The sequence below is a fragment of the Caretta caretta genome, chromosome 8 (genome assembly GCF_965140235.1).
Source record: "Caretta caretta isolate rCarCar2 chromosome 8, rCarCar1.hap1, whole genome shotgun sequence".
Taxonomy (NCBI): Eukaryota; Metazoa; Chordata; order Testudines; family Cheloniidae; genus Caretta; species Caretta caretta.
Genome location: NC_134213.1, coordinates 23243618 through 23266251, shown reverse-complemented (window position 1 = coordinate 23266251; position 22634 = coordinate 23243618).

Below are 22634 nucleotides of genomic sequence, written 5' to 3'. Positions count from 1 at the left end.
CCTTACTGCTAAATAATAAACTAGCAATTGGCTGAGCCCTCAAGGGTTAACTCGTTGTTAATGTAGCCTCACACTCTACAAGGCAGCATGAATGGAGGGAGGGGAGACAGCATGGCAAACAGAGACAGAGTCACACACCCTGTGTGTTTGAGAGAGAGAGATGCGCATTGCTCCTTTAAGTACACTGCCTTTTTAAGTTGTGATACAGGAGGGCCAGGGAACAGTGGTAGAGTACTAGAGGGCAAATATATAAGCCCAAGGCTAATTAAGGTGTGGTTCCCTGTAGACTAGCAAGGGTTGTGACAGGTTAATTGGAGCACCTGCAGTCAACTGAGGCCCTGTCAGGAACCTAATAAGACCCCCCTGCTTCAGGCAGTCAGGGAAGAAGAGGAAGGAGAGAGGATTGGAGCTTGGAGGTGTGCTGTGAGACTTGAAAGATCAGAAAACTGAAGTAAGGGAGACCCTGCCCCAGCATCTAAGGACCTAAGGTACCCCACCCCAGGGGGAAGAGGGTAAATACCTGCAGAGGTTGAGAGGGGCTGGGGCTCAGAGTGAGGAGCAAACCCAGACCCTTCTCCTGCTTCCCTCCTTTACTACCTTCCTGGGCCACTAACAGGACCCTTGGTGCCCCAAGAGCAGGGGCAAGGGGTGGCATCTTAGCCCTGCCAAGAAAAGCGTAGGACCCAAGAAAAGAGCAGGATCCATACTAACACTGGCCACCTTATCACAAGTTAGTCAGCAAGCTGAGAAGGCAGCTGCTGCCAGGAAGCTCCCCCTGTCCTGAACCCTGTCGTATGTCCCCCCTGCCCTATGGAAGATAGGGTAAGTAGGGTGCAGGGGGAGGGGGACACCCTGACATTAGCCCCCCTCTTATTTCCCCCCCCCCCCAGCTCAGCAAGCAGGAGGCTTTGGAGAGCAGCTCCAAGGCAGAGGGCAGGAGCAGCACATGGCAGTGGGAGGAGGGACAGCTGAACTGCCGGCAATTGATAGCCTGCTTGGCGGCTGCCGCACAGGGAACTTAGGCGAACGGGGAGCCGATAGGGCGGCTGCCGGTCCACCCTGATTCCAAGCCCCCATCAGCTCGCTGCAATGGGCTCCTCCTCCTGCAAGCAGTGGATGAAGCAGGCGGCTACCAAACGAGTTATAAGGGAGCATTGCACAACTTTAAACAAGCATGTTCCCTAACTGATCAGCAATGAAACAACGTTAACAAGGATGACTTTAAGTGAGGAGTTACTGTACCTAATAAAATCTTTCATGTCAGCAGAAATTTAATCAAATTTGGCCATAAAAATATTCAATATCTGGGTGTCAGATTAAGATAACGTGTTTTTTTGTGATACATTTTCATGTTTGAACAGAGCTCATTTGGTTTTGTCTCATGGCTAAATTTGCATGTTTGTTCAGGATCCCTGATTGGTTGAGCCTACTTCATTCGGTCACAAAGGTCAGTCATTTGATGTTTATTGGAATTAAACTCTAGTCTCTCCCTGGAACTCAGTTTATCCTGTGAAACATCTGCACTCCCTTACATTACAGAAGAGCAGCTCTTCTGCTGTTTCGCCTGTAATCTAATATGCTTAATTTTCATTTGCTGAGGCACAATTGTCATTGTCTGAAAATATTTTTAGTGAAGGTACTTTTACTATGAGACTTTTCTGTATTTTCTTTCTACTCTCATTAAAAAAATCTTCAAACAGTCTGTTTCTTTTGGTCTTGGTGCTAATCTGATAACTATAGGAATATAGGAGGGCAAAGTTATGGTCCAGCAAGGGCACCCTTTCTAGGCTTCTGGCTCCTCAACTGTCACCTGTCTTGGATGCAGACCCACATCTCTCTTCCTCCTGACCAGGGTATTTTCAGACTGCACAGCTCCCAGCCTACACTGTGAACTCCCCAGCAAAGTCAGACTGCCTAAGCAGGCCTGCTTTACTTTTCTCCTCAGAGGTGGAGAACAGTTTAATTGCCACAGTTAAGTTACAACACAGTTCTTTGTAAGCAAGCACATTTATTCTTAAGGCAAAAGCACTAGAGAAAATTAAAAACAATAAAAGAATCTACACATATACTAATAAGTTTACCACAGATCACCCCCCTCACTCCAAGAAGAGCTCTGGATTGTGATTAGTACTTCAAACCCCTCCCCCCCCCAAGGGATTTTCCTGTGGTCAAAAGTTCAGCACAGCTTCAACTCAGAACAAGCACACTCATGAGTCAGTGAATCCCTCCTTTACCCAGTTTGGGTCTTTGAAGAAACTGTGAATAGGTAATCAGCCAGACAATGGGTTAACCCCTGCCCCAAGGTGAAGCTTCAAAAGACTGGAGTTCTTGCATAAACAGAAGGTGCATTTGCATACCCCTTAAAATAAATTATAATCCCACAATACATACATAGTTGCATTTTAATATAATGAACTTCTGAAAAAAAATCTTAATTCAATAAAGTTTGTCCAAAGTATTGCAGGATATTGTCAGATCTGTCACATTGGACAGGAGCCAAAGCCTTTGACTTCAACAGGCACGGGATCAGACACACAGGCTCCTAAATACTTCTGAGGATATAGGCCTAATTCCCATTGAAATCAGTGGAAGTACCTTTGAGTTCTTTAATACTGTGTCAGTAACTTACATGCTTTGTTTCCCCCATTATTTATTCTACAAAACAATTAAAATTGCCATATTTTATACATACTAAGGTCAGAAGGGACCATTATGATCATCTAATCCGACCTCCTGCACAATGCAGGCCACAGAATCTCACCCACTCACTCCTGCGATAAACCTCTCACCTATGTCTGAGCTATTGAAGTCCTCAAATTGTGGTTTAAAGACTTCAAGGAGCAGAGAATCCTCCAACAAGTGACCCGTGCCCTGTGCTACAGAGAAAGGCAAAAAACCTCCAGGGCCTCTTCCCATCTGCCCTGGAGGAAAATTCCTTCCCAACCCCAAATATGGCGATCAGCTAAACCCTGAGCATATGGGCAAGATTCACCAGCCAGATATCCAGGAAAGACTTTTCTGTAGTAAGTCAGATTCCACCCTATCTAACATCCCATCACAGGCCATTAGGCCTATTTACCATGAATATTTAAAGATCAATTAATTGCCAAAATCATTTTATCCCATCATACCATCTCCTCCATAAACTTATCGAGTTTAATCTTAAAGCCAGATAGATCTTTTGCCCCCACTGCTTCCCTTGGAAGGCTATTCCAAAAGTTCACTGCTCTGATGGTTAGAAACCTTAGTCTAATTTCAAGTCTAAACTTCCCAACGACCAGTTTATATCCATTTGTTCTTGTGTCCACATTGGTACTGAGCTTAAATAATTCCATATTGCATATGTCTGTTAATGAAAGACAACTATAAAGAAATATCTGAGGCTGTTGAGAATATGATTAGAGGAAATTAGTTTCTGTTCAAATGCAGCTTTAAATATCTAGATTTCAAGTTCCATTTTTTCCAGTGTTACCTGATTTGGAATAGGTCACTCACCACTTACTAACAATGTGTCTTTGTATTTCTGCATCAGTTCCATGGTTTTATATCTCGGGTTTTAAATCCCATTTATATTGATATTATATTAGAAAGGTCTGATGTCTGACTATTAAGGAAATGAAGGTGATAAATATAGAGATGCCTCACTGGATATTAGCATAAATGTGTTTGCTTCTGGCTCATTTTTATGAGAGGCTGGTGGGAAGGAAACAAATAAAACCATACAACTATATTTTTAATATTTTATGAATTCACAATAGTTATGAAGTAAAAAGAAAAGGAGAACTTGTGGCACCTTAGAGACTAACCAATTTATTTGAGCATAAGCTTTCGTGAGCTACAGCTCACTTCATCGGATGCATACTGTGGAAACTGCAGAAGACATTAGATACACAGAGACCAGGAAACAATACCTCCTCCCATCCCACTCTCCTGCTGGTAATAGCTTATCTAAAGTGATCTCTCTCCTTACAATGTGTATGATAATCAAGTTGGGCCATTTCCAGCACAAATCCAGGTTTTCTCACCCCTGCCCCTTTCCTTCAGTTATGAAGTAGTCTGTTATGACCCCAGCCTCTAACTCTCTGGCAAAACCTCCTTTGTCATTTGTATCTACCCAGGGAAAACATATGGGGAATTTTGAAAACGATCCATGGAGTAGATTCTTGTGGTGGGACCAGGACTTTTCCCCCTTTTTGAAAGTACTGCTAACTTTAGACCAGCTTGTGCCATTCATATGCACGTGTAGTTCCTTGGCACAGTAAGGTACTGTTCAACCTGTGTAAGGGTGCACAGTCTGACCAGTTAGTCACACAAGTCACATTATTTGACTAATATGTATATATATTCTCACTGATCTAATGGGCACTGGAGGATGGGACTAACATTGACCAAGTTGGAGTGTAAAAGTTTCTTAGAGATAAGAATGTACCAACTAAAAGGCTGAATCTAATCTCTAAAGCACACCAAACCCTCAAATCCAAATGTTGGCTCTCCCATGCATGTGCTGTGCAAATGGCAAACATCTTGTCAATGGGATAGCCATTACAGAGCCACATTAACTCGTGCTACTCACCTCAAGGTCCACCAGGGAAATAGGAGAGCCTGCCACAGTGAGTATTTGCTGCCCCACTTCCAGACTCCAGAGTGAATGGAAGAGCATGCAGTGGAGGTGCAATCAGAGCAGCTCAGCCGGCTGTCTCAAGGTGTGCACTGTTTCTTCCCCAGTAGAGTGGACACTTGGCACTGCCAAGGGACTTGCAACTAGGGTCCTGTTGAGTTTTTCCTGCAGATTTAAATCATGAACTATAAGGTATTTAATATCGATAAGCCTTATATCTGGTTAAGTTCAATTATACGAATGGTAATAAAACCAAGACAATGCAGGTTCCCTGACTTCCCATCACGTACAACAACCATACTACAGTTTTTCTTTTGTGGATCTCAAAGCACATTACAAAAGGACATCAGTATCCTTATCCTCATTTTATGGTGGATAAAGGGAGGCACAGATTGGGGAAGCAACTTGCCCAAGATCAACCAGCAGAGCTGGGAGTTGAATCCAGGTCTTCTAAGCCCTAAGTCAGTGCCCTAGCCATTAGGAAATACTGCCACCTCAGGTCTGTTGTAAGGCCTTGGTATTCCATGGCTTATTATTTTCTCAGTATTTGGTAGTACGTATATTTAAAAACACAGCTGTCCAGTGCACTCTCATTAAGCTACAGTAGAAAGTACATGTTAGCAGGGTTCTCAGATAAAAGAAAAATAAGTAAAAGTGCATTGTTGTATCTTTAAAACTGGGTCTTTCCTCCATCTCTCTCCTCCCTTTTTAATGAATTTAAAATATACAGCTATAATTGAATATCCTCTTATTACATTAGGGAAATATCTCCGAACCACTGGCAAGGTCAAGAGGCTCAACCAGGATGTGAGAACATAGCCTTCTAAGACCCCAGTCCTGTTAGCAGAGCCATGCTAGCATACTCTTGTGCCTATGAGGAGCTCCAGTCACTTCGGTGAGTCTGTGTCTGGGTTTAAGAGTCTGCCCACACAAATCCAGTTACAGGACTGGGGCCTAAATGCTGGAATTATTATGATCTAGAGTTTGGAGCATGAAGTGTTGATACCAGTGGCTATTATGAGTCTTCACCTTCAGTTATCAGCTGGGATTCTTCTCTTGCTCTCCTTCCCCATCAGTCTACATCCCCTCCTCCTTCCTTCCTGTCCCTGGTTTTTGTCCAGCGTTTCTTTTAAAGGGGAGAAGTACAGGAATATCCCCTTTACCTTTTGTCCCACAGTCTCTTTCAGTGTTTGTACCATCTATGCCACAGAAGAAGGGGGAAGGGTGTAGTAGCAATCTCCCATTCCCCATGCTTTAATGGGGGAACCCAGTGGTTGCTGCAGTGATGACCTCTCTTGTTGAGAAGGGGTTTCTCCTGCCTGCAAACAATGCTCTTCTCCCTGCCAGAGAAAGCGGAGTACTGATCTCAGGCAGTAGCACTCTGTGGTTCAATCAGACAGGGAAAGCTCTTTTGATTGCAGCTATGCTCATTCTGTTTCTAGAGAATATACTTCTACTTCTAGAGGCTATAGTTCTGCAGCAGAATAGGTGCCTCTACTGCCCCACCTCCCTTTTTAGGGGCCAGTAAGAATCCCCCTGGGGAACTTAGTCTCTGTTCTCTCCTAGCAACCTTACGGGCACTAGATTCATGAAAGGAAGCAGGGAAGGGGTTGGGTAAGGGCAGGTAGATGGGTCATACTTCCTTCCCTGCTCTGCACCATCTACCAGAGGCAGCCAGGTGCAGAGAAGTGCATGCTGCACTTTCTTCAGCGGTGATTATGACATTTGAAGGTGCAATCCAGACCAGTGAGGGGCTGTGTCACTGCTGCCCCGCCACTTGGGGTGCCTCACAATGCATTGCTGCTCTAGCTCCCAACCTGGGCCCCTCCCTGTCAAGGTTCCTTCCCCACTCTGAACTCCAGGGTACAGATGTGGGGACCTGCATGAAAACCCCCCTAAGCTTACTTGTACCAGCTTCGGTTAAAACTTCCCCAAGGTACAAACTATTTTACCCTTGGACTTCCACGGCCACCACCAAACTTTATCTGGGTTCCTGAAAAAACGTAGTTCCCCCCAAAATCCTCCCAACCCTTGCACCCCACTTCCTGGGGAAGGTTTGGTAAAAATCCTCACCAATTTGCATAGGTGATCCCCAAACCCTTGGATCTTAGAACAATGAAAAAGCATTCAGTTTCCTTACAGGAAGACTTTTAATAGAAGTAAAAAAAGACTCACCTCTGTAATATCAGGATGGTGAATACCTTACAGGGTAATTAGATTCAAAACATAGAGAATCCCTCTAGGCAAAACCTTAAGTTACAAAAAAGACACACAGACAGGAATATTCATTCTATTCAGCACAGCTATTTTCTCAGCCATTTAAAGAAATCATAATCTAACACATACCTAGCTAGATTACTTACTAAATTCTAAGACTCCATTCCTGTTCTGTCCCTGGCAAAAGCATCATACAGACAGACTCAGACCCTTTGTTTTTCTCCCTCCTCCCAGCTTTTGAAAGTATCTTGTCTCTTCATTGGTCATTTTAGTCAGGTGCCAGCGAGGTTACCTTTAGCTTCTTAACCCTTTACAGGTGAGAGGATTTTTCCTCTGGCCAGGAGGGATTTTAAAGGGGTTTACTCTTCCCTTTATATTTATGACACTCCCAAACAGCATGCAGGTCACACCCTGAGTGTTTGTGTATAGCTGCAGCCTGCCAGCACACTCCAGTCACACTCTGGCTTCCACAAGCCTTGGTTATCACTTGCAGTGTGATCCCCAACACACTTAGTCCCTAGTTTCATCCCAAAATGTGTGTTTTGCATTGTGCAGCCCTCTCCTAGCCCAAGTGTACTATATCTACTGGATTACCCTTGTCCACATGTTTGCTGACCCCCCTCAAAGAATTCTAATAGTAATGAGTCATGGTTTCCCTTTACAAAAAACAGGTTCATCTTCACCAACGTACTGTGTTCATCTATGAGTCTGATAATTCTGTTCTTTGCTATTGTTTCAACCAATTTGCCTGGGATTGAAGTTAGGTTTACCAGCCTGTAATTGTTACGATCAGTATTACATTAGCTATCCTCTAGTCATCTAGTAAAGAGGCTGATTTAAGTGATGGTTACGTAACACAGAATACAAGGTCCTTTGAGTAATCCCTACACTTCATGCATACCAAAAGCCAGCCTGAGTGCCTTATGCCAACCATTTGTAAGTACCCATCATCTATGGGGTGCTACAAAGAATTCTAGCTACAGATGTGTTCTGAGGCTTACACTGGAGTGCTGATGTGCCTGGTCTTGCAAGGTTTGGTAAAGAATGCATCCTAATTTCAGAGCACATGCAGATGGTCCCATTAGTAGCACGGTAATTGGTAGGACCCATCTACTATAGCTGTCCGAATAGTGTACAAACAGTGGCCTGAAAATGAAAACTGCTGCTGTATTTTATTAATTCTGCATACTCTGTTGCTCTCTCTATGTTATTTGTTTGTACTTGGGTGGGTAATTCAAGGACTCCAAAATCAATTAACAGCTTAATTGGAGTTGCAAAGAAATAATGTAATTGGGAATGTTATCGTCCAATGAAACAAAATAATACGTTACTTCAAATTGATTCTAGCCAGGAGGAAGCTAGGTGAAAGACTTATTTTTCCATATGACAAAAAACCCAAATACAAAATTAAAAGGAGAACCTCCTTGATGGAAAATAAAAATCAAGAGCCCAATAGTTACTCTGGTGTAAACCCAGAATAACTGCAATGAAGTCAAAGGAGTTACTTCTGATTTACAAAGTGCAAGTTACAGCAGAATTTGACCCCAGGTAAACTCCTCCAGTGCTGGTCCCATGCCCAGATAAAGAAGGAGGAGGGTTGGTTGATGGGGCGGCTTCCCGTCACTGTAAAAAAAAGTTCTAGCTCAGAAACTACTCACATAAACCAAAAATCATGGCCTAAGGAGGATGGAAAGTGTTCAGATGCATGTATGACAGTGGATGATCAAATCCATCGGGAAGTCACCCACTTGATAGCCCAAATTCTGATGGCCAAAAAGAGTACATCCATAGCTACCTGGAATGTACAAACTCTAAATAGTAAATGAAAATTAGCACAGTTAATCAAAGAAATGGGTAGATATAAAATTGATATCCTAGGACTTTGAAACGTTAGATGGAAAGATCAGGGTATGACAACATCTGGAGAAAAAACAATGTTATATTCAGGTGGAACCAAACATGAGAGAGATGTAGGAATCATCATGAATAGCGCTGCAAAGAAATCACTTATGAATTGGCAGCCAACATCAGATAAGTTACTGGCAGCTCAATTCCATTCTAGGCACATTAAGTGCACCATAGTCTAGGCATATGTTCCAACAAATGATGCAGATGAAGAGCACAAAGAGAGATTCTATACAGAATTGAATGAAGTAATGAAAGAAATACCAAACCATGATCTTGTCCTTGTTATGGGAGATTTTAATGCCCAGATCGGAAATGAAAGAAGAGGTTGGGAAACAGTCATAAGCCCAAAAAGAAAAGGAGTACTTGTGGCACCTCAGAAACTAACCAATTTATTTGAGCATAAGCTTTCGTGAACTACAGCTCACTTCATCGGATGCATACTGTGGAAAATACAGAAGATGTTTTTATACACACAGACCATGAAAAAATGGGTGTTTATCACTACAAAAGGTTTTCTCTCTCCCCACCCCACTCTCCTGCTGGTAATAGCTTATCTAAAGTGATCACTCTCCTTACAATGTGTATGATAATAAAGGTGGGCCATTTCCAGCACAAATCCAGGGTTTAACAAGAACGTCTGAGGAACAGTGGGGGGGGGGGGGAGGGGTAGGAAAAAACAAGGGGAAATAGGTTACCTTGCATAATGACTTAGCCACTCCTAGTCTCTATTCAAGCCTAAGTTAATTGTATCCAATTTGCAAATGAATTCCAATTCAGCAGTCTCTCGTTGGAGTCTGTTTTCAAAGTTTTTTTGTTGAAGGATAGTCACTTTGAGATCAGAAATCGAGTGACCAGAGAGATTGAAGTGTTCTCCGACTGGTTTATGAATGTTATAATTCTTGACATCTGATTTGTGTCCATTTATTCTTTTATGTAGAGACTGTCCAGTTTGACCAATGTACATGGCAGTGGGGCATTGCTGGCACATGATGGCATATATCACATTGGTAGATGTGCAGGTGAACGAGCCTCTGATAGTGTGGCTGATGTTATTAGGCCCTGTGATGGTGTCCCCTGAATAGATATGTGGGCACAGTTGGCAACGGGCTTTGTTGCAAGGATAGGTTCCTGGGTTAGTGGTCTGTTGTGTGGTATGTGGTTGCTGGTGAGTATTTGCTTCAGGTTGGGGGGCTGTCTGTAGGCAAGGACTGGCCTGTCTCCCAAGATTTGTGAGAGTGTTGGGTCGTCCTTCAGGATAGGTTATAGATCCTTGCTAATGCGTTGGAGGGGTTTCAGTTGGGGGCTGAAGGTGACGGCTAGTAGCGTTCTGTTATTTTCTTCGTTATGCCTGTCCTGTAGTAGGTGACTTCTGGGAACTCTTCTGGCTCTATCAATCTGTTTCTTCACTTCCGCAGGTGGGTATTGTAGTTGTAAGAATGCTTGATAGAGATCTTGTAGGTGTTTGTCTCTGTCTGAGGGGGTGGAGCAAATGTGGTTGTATTGCAGAGCTTGGCTGTAGACAATGGATCGTCTGGTGTGGACAGGGTGAAAGCTGGAGGCATGTGACTATCCTTCAACAAAAAAACTTTGAAAACAGACTCCAACGAGAGACTGCTGAATTGGAATTAATTTGCAAATTGGATACAATTAACTTAGGCTTGAATAGACGCTGGGAATGGTTGATTCATTATAAAAAGTAACCTATTTCCCCTTGTTTATTCCTTCACACACACACACACCCACACTGTTCCTCAGATGTTCTTGTTAAACCCTGGATTTGTGCTGGAAATGGCCCACCTTTATTATCATACACATTGTAAGGAGAGTGATCACTTTAGATAAGCTATTACCAACAGGAGAGTGGGTTGACGGGGGAGGGGGAGAAAACCTGGATTTGTGCTGGTAATGGCCCACCTTGATTATCATACACATTGTAGGGAGAGTGATCACTTTAGATAAGATATTACCAGCAGGAGAGTGGGGTGGGGAGAGAGAAAACATTTTGTAGTGATAAACACCCATTTTTTCATGATCTGTGTGTATAAAAACATCTTCTGTATTTTCCACAGTATGCATCCGATGAAGTGAGCTGTAGCTCACGAAAGCTTATGCTCAAATAAATTGGTTAGTCTCTAAGGTGCCACAAGTACTCCTTTTCTTTTTGCGAATACAGACTAACACGGCTGTTACTCTGAAACCAGTCATAAGCCCACATACACAACTGGAACAATGACAGACAATGGCACAAGGCTTCTTGAATTTTGTGCCAAAAACAACCTTAGCATCTGCTATTCTTTCTTTCAACATAGAAACATACACAAAAAGACATGGATTTCACCAGATGGCTGTACAAAAAATCAGATTGACTATATCTGTGTTAGTCAGAGGTGGAAAACATTAGTGTTAGACACAAGATTATTCAGAGGTACAGATATAGTGAGTGATCACTACTTATATGTCTTGCATGTCTCAATGACCCCGAAGACAAAGGTGCTCTATCAGCCCTCTCCAGATGAGGTATTATATGCCCCATCTATCAGAATCAATGGAGTGGCACTGGAGAAGTTGATCATTTCCTCTACCTTGGAAATCATCTTTCATCCAAGGCAGATATTGATGCAGAAATTCAGCATCACCTGAGCTGTGCCAGTGTAGCTTTTTGTCATTTCAGGCACAGGGCTTTTGAAGATCACAACATTTGAACAGACACCCAGCTTCTTGTTTATCAAGCCATTATTCTCCCAACATTATTACATGGGTCCAAAACTTGGACAACCTACAGACACCACTTGAAAGTCCTTGAGAGGCACCATCAACGCTACCTTCGTAAGATTCTGAAGATCAAATGGGAAGACAGGCGCACCAATATTAGTGTCCCGAAAGAGGCAAAGACCACCAGTATCGAGGCAATGATAATCTGGCAGCAATTCCACTGGACTGGTTATATTGTCCGGATACCAGACCATCACCTCCCAAAACAGGTCCTGTTCTCTCAGCTGAAAGAAGGGTACCGTAACATAGGTGGACAATGGAAATGATATAAGGACTTACTGAAGGACAACCTAAAAAAGTGTAATATTGACACTTGGGAGATACTTGCCCAGGATCGCCTAAAATGGAGTGAAGTCCTACGTGATGGTCCCCTGCATTTTGAACTTGTTCGCCAACAAGCTGAAGAGGACAAGAGGCACAGAAGGAAGGAGAGACTGCCTTCCAGTCATGGTCAACAGGCTCCTGCTGAGCCTGAAAACATCTGCCCTCATTGCAATAGAACTTGTAGTTCAAGGATTGGCCTTATGAGCCATCTGAGGATACATAACTCCCATGGAAAATGATCATACTCGGTAACGAGTGATCGCCCATCGCTACTTGTTGGAAGCAAACATCAAATTGAAGTTTAAAGCACTCAGAAAGAAAGAACACAGACCCAGATTATTCAATACAGAGAAATTAAAAGATTGCAGGATATGAAAAGAGTACCAGACAGAAGTCAAGAACAGGTCTGAGGCCCTTAAAGAGCTTGAAGAATACGAAGTGGAAAAATACTGGGATCTTTTCAAAACAGCTATGTTAAAAGCAGCTGAAAAGATAATTGGTAGAAAGAGGAAACAATAAAGAACAGTGGATCTCAGAAGGAACATGGAAAATTATAGACAAAAGAAGAAAATAAAAGGCTCTAGTACTACAACATGCGACTGAAGGAATAAAACAAACCTATAGGAACCTTGACAAAGCAGTAAAGAAACAACACAAAAAAGATAAGTGAAATTGGATAGAAAGTAAGGTTAGTGAAGCTGAAAAGCAGGGGAAAGAAATGATACAAGAACAGTCTACATGATCCTGAAGCAGTTAACAGGATATGGATCAAAATTCAGAAGTGTCCCAGTGAAAGGGAAACAAGGAGAAATTTTGAAAATAGGAGGAACAAAAAAATAGATGGGTGGAACATTTCAAAGAAGCGCTAACCCAACCAGAATCAATTACAAGACTGGATTTAACAACGATAAACCATTACATCTATATCTAGGTCTACTGGAGGTAAAAATTGAAGAAGTAAAAAAAGCATTGCAGAAGCTGAAAAACAACCAGGCACCTGGGTTGGACAGCATTCATCCTGAGATGCTTAAATACGGAGGCGAAGACGTGAAATCAGTCATCTGTTTGCTGTGCAATAAAATACGGATCGAGGAGAAAGTGCTGGAAGAATGGACCCTTGGTATCATAATCAAGTTACCAAATAAAGGTGATCTAAACAATTGTTCAAATTGGAGGGGAGTAACCCTTCTATCTGTCACAGGAAAACTATTAGCAGCAGTGCTCCTGAACAGAATGAAAGGAAAGATGGATACCATCCTACGTGAACAACAATCTGGATTTAGACAAGGGAGATCATGCACAGATGCCATTTTCACCCTCAGATGGATTATAGAGAACACAATTGAATTCCAAGGCAGTCTTGCCATCAATTTTGTGGACTTTCAAAAGGCATTCAATAGTGTAAACAGAGAATGTGGAAAATTGTGGAACAATATGGAATTCCAACAACATTAATCAACATTATGAAGGCATTCTACGCCAACTCAAAATGCTGCATTAAACTGGAAACTGGATTGAGTAAGCCATTCAGCATCAAGACAGGTGTAAGGCAGGGGTGCATCCTGTTTCCATTTTTGTTTATGCTAGTCATCAACTATGAATTAAAACAATGCAAAAGTGATACATACGGCCTAAAATGGAACAATTCAAGGCTATTTGATCTAGATTTTGCTGATGACATGGCATCTTCATTGATAAGAGCAAACGGACTACAAAAATGCACAAACCAAGTAAAAGAAGTAATGGAGAAGATAGGTTTGAGATACAATGCAAAGAAATGTAAAGTCATGTTAATGGGGACTACGGGGACAGAAATCAAAATTGGAGAAGAGAAAATGGAGAAGGTGAACAATTTTACGTATTTTATCTTGGAAGTACCATCAGCCAAGATGGTACTAGTTCCAAGGAAATAAGAAGAATTGTAAGGCAAACGCTGCATTTGGAAGACTCAAAGACATCTGGAAACTCAAAAACATCTCCCTCAAGACAGAAATGAATATGTACAAAGCAATTGTTATCGCCATCACAAAGTATAGCAGTGAGGTATGGCAACTTACCAAGAAAGATACCCAAAAGATGGATCCATTTCATCACGAATGTTGGAGAAGAATATTGGGAATAACATATAGAGATAGGAAGACGAATGAAGAAGTCAGAAAAATTACTGGACAGGGCACCCGCTCACAAATAATCTACAAAAGAAGACATCAGTGGCTGGTACATGTGCTGAGAATAGACTGCTCTAAATCATGGCAAGAGCTGTATATACTCAGTTGGGATTCAGCCCGCTACTGCTAATGAAGTGTCCCAGCAGAAATTTGATGAAGTCTTGCAGCAAGTACACGCTGTATTTTCCAGTCACTATTTAATTTTTATGTATTTATCTGATGCTTACATCATAGGTCTGTCTCCTTGGGGTGAACTGAAAAACCATTCATTCTAGTGTTACTCTGAAGTCAGTAAATCCAAATATATAACATCATGAACTCTGAAGGCTTTAGAATTAGCACATGTAGGAGATGAGGCCACTCAACTTGATTTTATCTGGTTTGTAGAGAATGGCCTGCCGATCAATTTCATGCATAAGCTGAACCACACTCGTGATTGTGCCCTGAGAATAAATGATGGACCTACAAATTTGAGAAATTAAATTATCCAAATTACTACTGCAAAATTCAAATTAATTCTAGACAAGCAATATCTACCATTGATCTTGGAAGCATATCTGAGCAGCTGTTATGCTGAAAGGTGTCACTCTTCATAGATTTATAGTTTTCAAGGCCAAAGTTGTCTTCTGATCTTTTCAGGTTCTTAATACCACTTATCCATTTATTCTGAATGGAATTAAGAGTAAGTGTGATTGTAGACAGGAAGCATCAGGGGATTTTCAATGGGAGACAAAGGGTGGAGCTAGTTTGTGATGCAAGTTGGTAATCTCAGTCCAAGAACAACCACCACATTGTTGCTCCACTGAGGGCCCTAAAGGGAGGAAGAGGCCATACATCTTGAATGTACATAGATACCCAAGTGTCATCTTAGCTCTTGGAGGTGATCCCATGAAAGCAGGATTGAAGGTGGGGAAGCTTGTACAGTTACTGTAGGCATTAAAGAGGTATGTGGATAAATAAAGGGCTGATCTTCAGTGGGAACTTGCACAGCTACATCTCTCAGGGGTGTGAAAAATCCACACCCCTGAGAGATGTAGCTATGATGAGGATCATAAAGTGCTCTGGCTGTTTGACATTGGGAGAGAGACTGTGGGTGAGCGAAAAGTTGAGGCTCTAGAAAGTGGGTTATGTTTATTTTATATGCAACCATTTGTTTCCATTAATTCTACTTGCTTCTCAAATCTCTTTTCTTTGTTAAGTAACAAATTCTTGTTTATAGTAAAAACATGTGTCAGTGCTGTGTGTCAAGCAGAGCTGTGATTTATGGTGTAACTTGTTAGCTGGGGTATACTGTTCGTTTAAGAGCAGAGGATGAAGGAATTCTGCAGGTGTTCAGTGGATCAGAGGCTGGGCACTCTAGGAGGATGATCAGGGGAGCTGGGGGTAGGAGTGTGCCTGTCATTAACTTGTACAAAAGAGAATGGGACCTACCAAAGCATGGAAGGCAGGGCTTGTGTTGCCAGAGACTGGTGGAGTTGGGGAACTGACAAACAGCAGGCACAGACCAGGCTTCCTTATGCTAAAGGCAGGTGTAGCAAGGTGCCTCACAAACTGGGGTACTCCAAGGAAGCATCCCATTCTCCACTTTTAATTACTGTTGTTACATAACTTTTGGTTTCAATTATTTGTTCTCACAATCCCTGAGAAAATATCACGTTTTCTAAGTCTTAGCGGTGTTGCAGTTCTACCTCATGCATTTGCTCCATCCAAGACATTTAGATTTTCTAAGAAATAGTTCTGCTGATTAAAGATTTTATAACCAGGGCTGGCTTCAAGATATTGCTCTGCCCTGCTGTGATTTGTCCTCATCTCTCACTGCCTGTGCTGATCGATACTGAACATTCTGCACAGCTCCTAACAAAATTAGTGCTTCATAACAGTATTTGACCGGACTCTGCTGCTCTTTTCTTTTCCAAAAAGAACTGTTGCTCTTGTATTTGAGGTTATGCAGCCAGAAGCGACAGAACAGCTCGAAAACAAGGACGAGAGAATCATAAACAAGCAGTGAGTAGAGGAGTACACTGGAGTCGTTAACTATAACAGTCAAAGCCACTAACAACTATAATTAAATGCAACCTCCTTGGGGCAGGGCTAGTACCAGAAACCTGTGCCGCAACATTAAACTTTAGAAAGTGGGTTTTTAAAAAAAAATGTTTGAAAGAAATTACATAAAGAACCTGGAGTCAAGAGCAAGGAAGTAAAAATCCTTAGCTTTATCATGGAAACCCTATACTTTGAGTCACAAGTGCTATTCAAATCTCTAAACAAAAGCAGAAAGCAAGAAAATGAGAAAAAGATATAGCAGGGTGAAGTGGAAAGGTAGTACAACAGGTTGACTACTGGAGAGTTTCCATGCACTGTCCTTTGAAACAATGGGTTCCGGCCATTGTTGGAGAAAAGACGATGGACTAGATGGGCCAATCCTGTATGACAACTGTTATGTTCCTAATACTACCACAGAAACTCATGGAAGCCAGGAGAAAAACTGCATTTCTGAAATGCTTGCAAATATGAGCAAAAGAAAACCCTAGCTAATGCTAAAAAAAAAAAGTCTAAATAAGTCTCCCCCTTCTCAATAGCTGACAATAAACTACCCAACTTTGACTCAGCAGATAATTCCAGTTTTTATTTAGCTACTAGAATTATTTTAAAATGAAAATATTAAACCAATTTTATATTTCTCACTAGCAGTTCATCTGTTTCTCTCGGGGCAGATAGCTCAACTGAAGGGAGGCAATTTAGGGCATGACTGCTCTTGCAGAACAAGCTGTATTTAGAAAGCTCTGTAGCCCGTCTCATTTTAATGGGAAGAGGTTATTCTTGATACCTCTAGGTGCTGCAACGACCTCAAGCCAAAACTCTCGGCTGCAGCCTGCTTCTGCTGGAGTAACGTTAAGAGCAATTTTTCACGACAGTGGTAAAAAACCTGGAGTCCTACATGCAGTAGTAGCTTAGCATCAGTGCCGCTGCACCATTGTGGCTGTTGCTGCAATAGAGACTGCATTTTCCAGCGTAGTCACACCCCAAAAGTTATCAGACCTCATGTTTAATGCACCACCATCAATGGAAGGGCACATAAATTGCAAGTATATTTGTCAGAATGGACTAGTCTATTTGCAGTAGTAGCAAGATGAGAACAGCTGTGGCTTTCCTTTGTGAAGAGCTGAGAGGGAGAATATTTATTACCATGGCTAGTAAGCCACCTATGGCAAGAACCAATTATCTGAATTTTTCCACGGGCTGCTCTTCAATCAATAAACTGATTACAGCTCTAGCTACAAAAATTGGTAGTAATCCTTCAAGATTGATTAGAGTTTAGTTTCAGACTCAATGGGATACTATACAGGTGGAGTTTCTTCTTAATCGATTACTAATTTGTTGCTGGAGGACTAGGTGTCTTTGGGGACTGAGAGCCTTTTATATCAGGTTGTCAGGTCAAATCTAGCCTGAGGTTTGTAGTGACAAAGCTGTTATCAGGCTGAGGGCTCTCTGGCAGTCTTTGTGAAACACGGTTAGCGGTGAATACAGCAAAAACATATTTGCAGAGGAAATTCTGCAATCTCTTTTGTTCACAAACAGTCTGATGAGTGAGTTCTTTATTTGCAAGAATATTCATGAAAAGCAAAAGTGTCATGATACTGCAGATAATTATGTATGAGAGCATCAGCACTGGAAGTAATCACAGACAGTTTGGGAAGCTCTTCTTACAATGTGCGCAATAGATTTATGATACCAATGTTTACAGGTGATTTACAAGCAGGAAAAGGGTGCACCTGTTTATAAAGCTTATGTCATCCAATCAGAGAACAGAAACAGTACCATGTGACTTAGATGACCAATCATACAGTCAGCTTTTAAAGGCATTCAAAGGGCTGGAAAGTCTGCTGGGAACGTAGGTCCTTGCAGTCTCACTTGCTAACTGCTGACAAACACTACTCAGTACACTGAGTGGTGTTATCTAAGCAAAAGGACCCTGAAATGGAACATATATGTTTTAATCCTGGTTTGGGATCCTATTGTGATTTTCAGGAAGTTTCTTGATCTGTTTGAATTTCCTCATCTTGTAAGTAGACCTAAACTTCAGAAAGCTGTTAAAAATCTATAGTTAATGTCAACAGTGGTGACTGGAAGATTGAAAGAACTACGTAATTGTTAAGTAAACTACATGTGCAAATTATATAATATAAAATTATATATATAAATGCATCTTGCTATATCAGTTTTGTGGAATTTCTTTACAATGTATTGCATAGTAAAAGTCAAAATTCGTCCTCAATATATGTTTGTTAATTTTTGTAGTGCTTCAATGCAAGAGACAAATCCAACACTGTGGAACTACAGACTCAGCAGCCCTAGAACCAAGGCTGACTAGATAACAAGCAATGAACTCAGGGGTGCACGTACTTCTGAAATATAGCATTAAAAAGGCAATCTGAATAAATCACTGACTTGTTCACTTTTGCATATGGCATGCATGTGCTTGACAAGGGATTTTGAAAAGCAACATTTTGTATTAAAATCAAAAAAAATAAACAGGATGTACAATAACTTTCACTGTAGCTCTCAAAGTGCTTTACAAATATTTCTTGAAAACATTCTCTCACTTGTTTGGAGACTGGTACAAATGTGAATGGGATTGGATATAGACAACAGAAGTTAAGAGTGTACATATATAAATGATGTGCAGCCTTTGGCATTGGAGATTTTAGTGCTGCAAATGTATAAGGTATTGTACACTGGGTAAATATTCAGACTAATGAATAACAGAGCTCTAGTTCCATTGTACAGCACCTTGCATGCTGGCAGCACAAATAAGGAGAATACAAAAGAATGAAAATATTAAAGGACCCTCACTAAACTCAAAAGCATATTTTGTATCACCATGATTTACAGCTTTAAAGGCTGATCCTGCAACTCTTCTTCACGCATTTGAAGACAATCAACGAGACTACTTATGAGTAAGAATTAGAGCTGGTCAACATTTTCCAGTTGATTTTTTTTTTAAATCAAAACTCCACATGGATAAGGTTTTTTTGCAATTCCCCCACAAAAACAGTTTTGCCAGCTATTGAGCTGTCAAAATGCTCCTAGTTTTGAAATATTGATTAACGATTGAAATTCTGAATGTTGACAAAAAAGGACTGTCATTAGCAATTTTGCAATCCCCCCCCCGCATTTATGCATGAGTAAGTGTGTCAGGACTGACAACTTGGGAAGGCAAAGCTGTCAGGGAGCTCTAAATATTATAGTTATGAATGTGTTTAATTCCATATCAAGGAGAAGCTGTAAATGTATTAATGCCCTAGGAAAGTATTACTGGTTGAATTTGCTTTAATGAAAATGTATTTGGAGCACTTTGATAAGAGCTATTGAAGTGGAACATCATTGTTGTTCAAAGCTCCTGCGTTGCATTTGTGGGTGGAGGGCTATCAGATGAAAGCACATGCTGATGGATTATGTAAAAACTCCTGTTGATTGTATATGAATGGAAAATATAATCAATAATAGATTCCTTTTCCTTTTCCCCTGAGCAGTGTAGTTATATATTATCTGTGAACTCTCCTTCTCTCCCCCAAGAGTTACATTCATGAGCACACTGTTGTCACCGGGTTGCCAGGACACCACTGAAAAGGACATGTACTTTTCAAAGGTAGTTTCCTACTTAAATGAAATGAAAGCAAATGGCACCAAAAGCTATAGACAGTATCCATCGATAAGTCTCCTTTTAAGATCAAGCTTTCAGTCAGTCTCCCTTCTGATGTGTATCTACTCTGCTACTTTGATGTATCAGCTAAAGCTTATACTTGTAGTTTGTTCAGAGCAGAATGGGAACTGAGCCAGAAAAATCAGCTCCAGATCTGGAAGATAAGTCCCTACACTGAATGATGTTAAGCGTGATGTTGGTTTGGCCCTTTATAAATATGGTTGCTAGCAATGAAAAATCAGACTGGTTCTGACCCATCTCTTATTAACAGGTTTCCTGAAAGTGTTCCCACTTTGCAAGCAAAGACAATCAGCAGTGCTCATGGTAAGAACAATAATTCAAGGCCTAATAAAAGCACCTATTTGAGCAATACAATTTCAAAAAAAGGGACACTGACTTGGAAATATTAATCAAGCAACCTACAGAATAGCAAATCATCTGAAATAACTATTGCCACATGAGATTAGAACTCAGTTATCTGCGGTGAGCCTTTATTTATTTATTTAGGTTAAATTTGTCTATCTTGAAATTTACACCTTTAGAATGAATTTGGTGATTATATCCATAATTTAGCACCTATTTGATGGATACTCTTAACACTACAGCATTGTATACTAGTCGTCTTAAGCCCTGTATTGTTGCATATTAGAGTTATTTAGATTGCAATAGCATCCAAATGGCATTAGGGGCTTTCCAAACAGTGGAAGGTGCTCCGCAGCAAAGACCATCCGCTGTAAGCACTGTAGGCTGTAGTGCTTTTAGACCATTGTGTAGATAATGTAGGATATTTTTATATCAGAGTAAAATGTTGATTTTAATTTGGGCATTTGATAAATAACCTTTGAAGAAAAGATTCTGAGATAAAGCATAAAATAGATTATAGCAAATAGAAAATTTCTATACATAATAAAGAATCTCAATGATCCCCTTAGATTTAAAAAGATCCAAACAAATCCTTCAGGGAACATCTTAAGACCAGGCCCATAAGCTCGTGAGCACTGACCTTGCTGTGCATGGTGGCTTTTCATTTTTTTTTTCCTTTGATAAAATCTGGAAGCACCAGTTTTTAGTACAACTGTGAGTTGTTGACCAACAGGTAAGAGACAATGCCATCTGAAAAAAAAAAAGTCAGTTACGAGAAAGACTCAACACTATGGAGAATCTGGTTCCATAGTATTTTAGATGCTGTAGAAAAACCCTGAGTGGTCCATATTGTGGCATCCTTATTAATAAGGAATGGTATTTTCTAGGAAAGATGAGTGTAGTTGTTCCTACGTAGGTCTTGTGAGACTATGCATAATATTCTTCAGCTTGGAGGGTGACATGATTTTGTCCTTATTTTGCCCATCAATGTTTAGATATATTAAAAAACTTAAATAAAACCCTCATTTACTCTAGATACACTGAAAAAAATCAATACAATACCCATGTTAATAGAACTCCGTAGCTTTCCCTGGATCCTGGCTTTATATTTTCTTACATTAAATAAAAAAGTGAATGATTGCCACTCTGCAATGCAAATATTGATGTTACTCAGGGAAACTGACATGCTTTTTTCTGACATTCCAGCCCTGCCTTGGTTTTATTGCTTGCTCCTTCAGACATGATTGAGACACATCCATACTAGTACTTTAATATTGTTAGTAGGTGGATCATTTCATTATTGTATTACATTTTACATGTTGAAATAGTCATAGCAAAGCTTTATTGTTCAGAACAATTATGATCATGATACAGATGACAGGTCATGAAAAAGATTAAAGTATGATTTGTATGGCTTTTTGAAAGATTATGCAAATACAATTCATATGCTCTGATGACTGACAAACCATATGGATATGCAACATGATTGAATTTGCAGCTGTAGGAAACAACATTTTATTAGGACTGGTAGAAAGCTATCCATTCAAACTGTTTGTTGATAGAAAAAATTGGATTTTGACTCATTTTCATGAAGTGTCTGCTTCCAATAGAAAAATTGGACTTTTTGCTGAAAAACAAAAAGCCTAAAAACTTCAGTTTTCAGCCAGAAGCCTTGTGGTTTGCTTTTTTTCCTTGTTTGCTTTTAGTATGTTTGACAAAATAAAAATTTCCCCATGGGAAATTTCTAAAAAACATTTTCCCCATTGTTTTGATCATTTTGCACTGAGTTAAACCTAGTATATTTATAGAATTTATTTTGTTCATTTACTGTAGATCAGAAGAGGAACACATTAATTTAGGAAGTTAACTAACTATATTGTTCTGATTTTGCCTGGCTTATGACTCTAGGACTGTCTCAGAGACAACTTAGATATAAAGCACCCCATTTTTACAACACCAAGCCTAAAATTTGGTTCCTAAACCACACCTGGATAAGGATTTAGGTGCCTAACTTCATGTACTCTTTTTGAAAATGGTGACTTACATGGTATGTAACCATTAAAGTCAATGGATTTTGAATCACTTTGAAGAGTATACTGTACCTTCAGTGTACAGTATTGTTTTTCCTATTATGACAGAAAGATAGATACTGGGCCAAACCTTGTGGCCTCTACTTTGTCCAAGGGCTTTAAAGAGATTTGCCTGTGACTCTGGGGCTGTGGGACTGAGCCCAATATTTATGCATTTAGTAAGAAGAAAGGATACAGTCCCTCTCTCAACCCATCAAATATAAAGCAAAACATCTGACATGGCATGGCACAGCACATGTTTGCAAAGTGGCTCAGCAGTGCCAGGAACAGGCTTTAAATATGCTGACACAGACTGTTGGATTTGTGACTTGCTAAGCAGTTAGTTAACCCTGAGCTGATACAGGGAAGGAGTGCAGCTGAGCAGGAAAGCATGGACAAGGAGTGTTTGCATAGTGCACAGTCAGTAATAAGAGCACAATGAGGGGAATCCATCCTGCATCCACTGAGTCAATGGCAAATGGACACAATTT